The following is a 6,768-nucleotide window of genomic DNA, read 5'->3' as shown; positions in this document are numbered from 1 at the left end:
AGTGTCATCCAGGATAAGATTCATGTAACCCTAAACTAGAAGTTGCAGATGATCAGATGAGTCAAACACCACTAAAGTTCCTATTTCCTCTTCTTTACAAGAAGAATCTCTAGTACCTGGTACAGCTGTAGACAGTAAAAAATGGGCATGATGAAGTTTGCCTTAGAATTGAGATTCTATGGTCCACCTTTCTGTCTAGTCACGTACACCATGCTGGCTCACTCACATTGAAGACCTGAGTAACCACACAGTGAACTGTGCAATCACATTGGGAATCATCAAGCATCTTGCTGTACAAGATTCTTCAAGTGCCTTTTCCTTGCAAGCATGATCCTGGTTTGAAATCTGCTACTTAACAGCAAGCCTAATCTTTGTGGCTAGTTAGAAATGACAGTAACAGTAAGAACGGAATAAGAAACAAACTGCAACAAAAAGCAAACTTCCCAAAATAAATAAGGAAGAAAGACTATGACCATCAGACAAATCAAAGAAAATGTTGCAATTTGCAGCATTTTGTGTGCAACTCATATGAAAAACTAAAGAAGAGAGGCAATTATGCTGGGCTTTTTTCTTTCTTTTACTGTTTCTCCTCTTTGTATCGTAGAAGGTGTGGAATTTTTGATGGACTATAATCACAATAACAACCTAAGAACCCATGAAGTGCAGTGATTTGCTTAAAATTAATGCAAATACTGGTGAACAAAAGCGTTCATGTAGTCAGGTTGGACCAGATGATTCCTGAGGCCCCTTCCAACCTGGTATTCTATGATTTTACATGCTGGTATGGCTAGGTCCCATCCACAACAGCTGAGTTTTCATTGGAGTAACAGCTTGCGCATTATCTAAGTTGGGGGGGGGGGGGGGGGGGGGGGGGAGGCAAAAAGAAAAGCTTCTCTATTTTATTTCCAAAATTTGAACAAAAGAAACACTTCTTTGTCCTTGTCTCTTTTCTTAGAAGCTAATCTGCTGTGCTGTACCAATCTAGGTGCTAGGCTACTCATCTCTCTAAGCTGAAAGAGTCTTCCAATAGTTCCATTTATTTTATCAGCAACTCTCAAAGTAAAACACACAAGAACTGGAGATACTGGATCTTTGGTTATGAGTGATTGCTGTACAGTCAGAAATACAGTATTGTGCTTTCCTAATGAGATCTTAAAGGCAGCCAAGCCCTGCTGCACCACCAGTTAGAGTCAGAACAATTTGCTTCTTTTCTCTCCATGGAAGCACAGCAATCCCTTCCTTTGTTTTCTGGTGACAAGGCACACAGACTTAATCACTCCTTCCTCTCCAGTTTGTGCATGAAGAGAGCAAGGAATAAGATCTTACATACGCACACGGGTGCTGCTCATGGTATTTCCAAACTAGCTTGAGAGACGGGGAACATGTTTGACTTGCATTCTCTGTGATACCAAAACAAAATCAGAGCTGTTCACTTAGACTGCATCAGTGTTTGATGTAGAGAGAGAGAATTTGGATCAGTTTGCCTTTCACAGCCTCCTTTCTTTCATTTTCAGTGACCAAATCCCCCCTGTCTTCATGGGGAGCTGTACAGAATCTACAGTCTTGCAGTGTTTATATTGTCTTGTTTGTATCTATCTGAAGTATTTCACGATAGCACTGGGTAAAATGCCTGATGATAATTGACTGTCTAACTCCAGTTTCCAGGTTAGCTGGAGTACAGATATATTTCTTTCCTGGTCAGTTACATCTTAACCTGAAGCTTGATTGCTGATTCAGAAATGTGCTCTATGGGTCCGCCTCATACCTGTACTGAGAAAAACTTACACAGTACCATATTCATTATAACTTTAGTTATCTAGAAAGTAACCAGGTTGATAAAAGGTGGAAAAAAATCCTGCAAGACCCTATGATGGTGCAGCATTTGTTGATTGGAATCAAATACCAGAAGAGATTTCCTGATCTATCAGTTTCAACCCCTTGTAATTTCAATAATTCCACCTTAAAAATTGTGAAGTTCTTTTTTTTCCCTTTTCTTTTCTTTCTTTTTTTTTTTTTGTTCCTTTTGCCAAATTGAACATTTTAATGGTCAAGAACCTTCTTCTAATTTCCAGCCAAAATATGATTGGCTTATACACATGTGTTCATGTGCCAACATTACTTCTTACCTTTAGATTATTCTTGAGTTCCAGTCAGATGAAAACCAAAGCAAACTGCTGGACATTAAAATGCATGGTAGAAAGCTGGGGAAAAAATATATATATAAAAAAGAAATTAGTTTAGTTCAACCCTTTTGTAATAATACAGTCACAGGCCTCCTTTCAAACACCTCAGGGGGAAAACAATGGGGGTTAGGGTCTTCTTAATTTTTTTTTTTAACCCTAAAAATGCCAAACAGTGATTATGGGTTATAATTCCAGAAACATAACAGGATGTACACTTGCAGAAAGGTGGAAATACAAGTGTACAGAAAACTCTGCTTATTCTTCTGGAAATTAAGACAAGCTGGTATAACTAACATTATGTCTTCACCATCTTCATCATTAACTGCCACTTTTTAATTTGCTTTTGTGTAAAATACCATACTTAGGGAACGATGCTTCAGCTTCACATTTTACATGAGAACTCAACAAGCTTTTGTGAGGGTACCCAATAAACATTTGTGTGACTCATTGCACAGGAAGCCCTGTATCAGTTAAGGCATAATGAAAACAGAAGGACTAGATGTTATTTGGATGCCAAAGATTTGTATTTTTCAAGTGTCAAAGTAAAAACGTCTATCCACATAGGACTTAGCTTTTCTGCTCCTGAGTACTGCTTCTCTCTTTCTACTATATTACATATACTTATTAACACATTAATATACCCGTAGTATGTTCTGTGCAGTAAAGGGACCAGTTGAATTGCCTTCACAGAATCACAGTATAACTAAGGTTGGAAGAGACCTCAAGGATCATCGAGTCCAACCTATCAACACAGACCCCATGACTAGACCATGGCACCAAGTGCCACGTCCAATCTCCCCTTGAACGCCTCCAGGGACAGTGACTCAACCACCTCCCTGGGCAGCACATTCCAATGATGAATGACTCCCTTGGTGAAGAACTTCCTCCTCACCTCGAGTCTAAACCTCCCCTGGTGCAGCTTGAGACTGTGTCCCCTTGTTCTGGTGCTGGTTGCCTGGGAGAAGAGACCAACCCCTTCCCGGCTACAGCCACCTTTCAGGTAGTTGTAGAGGGCAATGAGGTCTCCCCTGAGCCTCCTCTACTCCAGGCTAAACAATCCCAGCTCCCTCAGCCTCTCCTCATAGGGCTTGTGTTCAAGGCCTCTCCCCAGCCTTGTTGCCCTTCTCTGGACATGCTCAAGTGTTTCAATGTCCTTCTTAAACTGAGGGGCCCAGAACTGGACACAGTACTCAAGGTGCAGCCAAACCAATGCAGAGTACAGGGGCACAATGACTTCCCTGCTCCTGTTGGCCACACTATTCCTAATGCAGGCCAGGATGCCATTGGCCCTCTTGGCCACCTAGGCACACTGCTGGCTCATATTCAGACAGCTGTCAATCAGTACCCCCAGGTCCCTCTCTCTTTGGGAGCTCTCCAGACATTCTGACCCCAGCCTGTAGCTCTGCATGGGGTTGCCGTGGCCAAAGTGCAGCACTCAGCACTTGGACTTGTTGAATGCCATCCCATTGGATTCTGCCCATCTGTCCAGTTGGTCGAGGTCCCTGTGCAGAGCCTTTCTATCCTCTAACTGACTAACATCTGCTCCTAACGTGGTGTCATCTGCAAACTTGCTGATGACTGACTTGACCCCCTCATCCAGATCATCAATGAAGATGTTAAAGAGGATGGGGCCCTGCACTGATCCCTGGGGGATGCCACTGGTGACTGGCTGCCAGCTGGACATGGCACCATTCACCACTACTCTCTGGGCTCGGCCCTCCAGCCAGTTCCTAACCCAGCACAGAGTGTTGCTGTCCAAGCCATGAGCTGACAGCTTAGCCAGCAGTTTGCTGTGGAAGACGGTGTCAAAGGCCTTGCTGAAGTCCAGGTGGACCACATCCACAGGCCTCCCCACGTCCACCAGACGGGTCACCTGATCATAGAAAGAGATCAGGTTGGAGAGGCAGGATCTGCCCTTCCTGAATCCATGTTGGCTGGACCCGTGCCCTTGGTCGTCCTTCAGGTGCGCAGTTATTGCCGCCAGGATAATCTGCTCCATCACATTCCCTGGCACTGAGGTCAGGCTCACTGGCCTGGACTTTCCAGGTTCCTCCATGAAACCCTTCTTATGGATGGGGACCACACTGGCCAGTTTTCAGTCATCTGGGACCTCTCCAGTGCGCCAGGACTGAAGGAAAATGATGGAGAGCGGCTTGGCCAGCTCATCTGCCAGCTCTCTCAGCACCCTAGGGTGGATCCCATTCGGTCCCATGGACTTGTGAGTGTGGCTCAGCAGGTCCCGAACTAATTCCTCATGGATTACTGGGGCACTACACTGCTCCCTGACCCCATTGCCCAGCTCAGGAGGCCACTCGTCCTGAACTCCTCCTGCCTTGCTGTTAAACATTGAGGCAAAGAAGGCGTTCAGGACCTCAGCCTTTTCCTCGCCTTCAGTCACCGTGTTCCCCTCCAGGTCCAATAAGGAGTGCAGGTTCTTCCTGCCCTTCTTCTTATTGTTAATATATTTGTAAAAATGTTTTTTATTGTCTTTGACTGAGGTGGCCAGCTTCAGTTCCAACTGGGCCTTTGCCTCCCTAATTTTATTCCTACATAATCTAACAACTTCCTTGAAGTTGCTAGTTGAGGGACAACACAGCAAGGCACCAGCAATCCAGGATGTTCCTGGACTGCATAGAAGACAACTTCCTCCTCCAAATGGTGGAGGAACCAACAAGAAATGGTGCTATGCTGGACCTTGTTCTCACCAACAGGGAAGGGCTGGTAAGCAATGTGAGGCTCATAGACGGCCTTGGCTGCAGTGACCATGAAGCAGTTGAATTTAACATCCTCAGGGCAATCAGGAGGAAGTGTTCCAAGCTCACGACCCTAGACTTTAGGCGTGCAGATTTTGATTGCTTCAGGGATCTGCTAGCCAAAGTGTCGTGGGACAAAGCCCTGGAGGGAAGAGGGACCCAGGACAGCTGGTCAGTATTCAAGGACCACCTCCTCTGTGTCCAGGAGCTCTGTGTACCAACAAAGAGAAAAGCAGGTAAGAATGCTAGGAGGCCTGCCTGGATGGGCAAGGAGCTACTGGACACACTATTACTTAAAAGGAAACTCTACAGGAAGTGGAGGGAAGGACAGGTAGAACAGGGGGAATATAAGGAAGCTGCCCGAGCAGCAAGAGTCCTGGTTAGGAAAGCCAAAGCAGAGTTTGAGTTGAATCTAGCCAGGGAGATTAAAGGGAATACTAAGAACTTTTACAGGTATATTAATGGGAAGAAGAAGACTAGGGAAGGTGTGGGCCCCCTCAGAAAGGAAACTGGTGACATGGTCACATGTGATGAGGAAAAGGCTGAGGTACTTAATAACTTCTTTACCTCAGTCTTCACTGCAAGGGCCTCTAGCCACACTCCTGATGTTATGGAAGTCAAAGCCAGGGATGGGGAGGAAGAACTGCCCATTGTAAGTGCAGATCAGGTTCGTGATCATCTGAAGAACCTGAAAGTGTTCAAGTCCATGGGACCCGATGGGATACACCCACGGGTGCTGAGAGAACTGGCAGATGAGGTTGCTAAACCCCTCTCTATTATATTTCAAAAGTCCTGGCAATCTGGTGAAGTCCCCACAGACTGGAAAAGGGGAAACATTGCCCCCATCTTCAAAAAGGGTAAGAAGGAGGAACCAGGGAACTACAGGCCAGTCAGTCTCACCTCTGTGCCTGGAAAGATCATGGAGCAGATCCTCCTGGAGTCACTACTCGCTCAAAAGAATAGTGAAGAGGTGATTGGGAGCAGTCAGCATGGCTTTGCCAAGGGCAAATCCTGCCTGACCAACCTGGTGGCCTTCTATGAGCAGGTGACAAAATTAATAGATGAGGGGCGAGCAACTGATGTCGTTTACCTGGACCTGAGCAAAGCCTTCGACACTGTCCCACACCACATCCTGGTTTCCAAACTGGTGACACATGGGTTTGATGGGTGGACCACTAGATGGATAAGGAACTGGCTTGATGGCCACACCCAAAGAGTGGCTGTCAATGGCTCCATGTCCCAGTGGAGGCCAGTGACAAGCGGAGTCCCTCAGGGATCAGTCCTGGGACCTGTCTTATTCAACATCTTTGTGGGGGACATGGACAGTGGCATTGAGTGCACCCTCAGCAAGTTTGCTGATGACACCAAGCTGTGTGGTGCAGCAGACATGCTGGAGGGAAGGGAGGCCATCCAGAGGGACCTTGACAGGCTGGAGAGGTGGGCACAAGCCAACCTCATGAAGTTCAATAAGAGCAAGTGCAGGGTCCTGCATCTGGGTCGAGGCAATCCCAGGCACAAATACAGGCTGGGCAGTGACTGGCTGGAAAGTAGCCCTGAAGAGAGAGACTCGGGGGTGCTGGTGGACAAAAAGCTCAACATGAGCTCTCAGTGTGCACTTGCAGCCCGCAAAGCCAATCAGATCCTGGGCTGCATCAGGAGAAGTGTGGCTAGCAGGTCGAGGGAGGTGATCCTCCCCCTCTACTCAGCCCTGGTGAGACCCCACCTGGAGTACTGTGTCCAGTTCTGGAGCCCCTATTACAAGAGGGATGTGGAGGTGCTGGAACGTGTCCAGAGAAGGGCCACAAGGATGATCAGAGGGCTGGAGCACCTCT

Source organism: Melanerpes formicivorus, unplaced genomic scaffold (genome assembly GCF_026170545.1).
Source record: "Melanerpes formicivorus ecotype bairdi unplaced genomic scaffold, bMelFor1.0.p_v2 SCAF_35, whole genome shotgun sequence".
Taxonomy (NCBI): domain Eukaryota; kingdom Metazoa; phylum Chordata; class Aves; order Piciformes; family Picidae; genus Melanerpes; species Melanerpes formicivorus.
Note: the sequence above shows the minus strand (reverse complement) of the source record.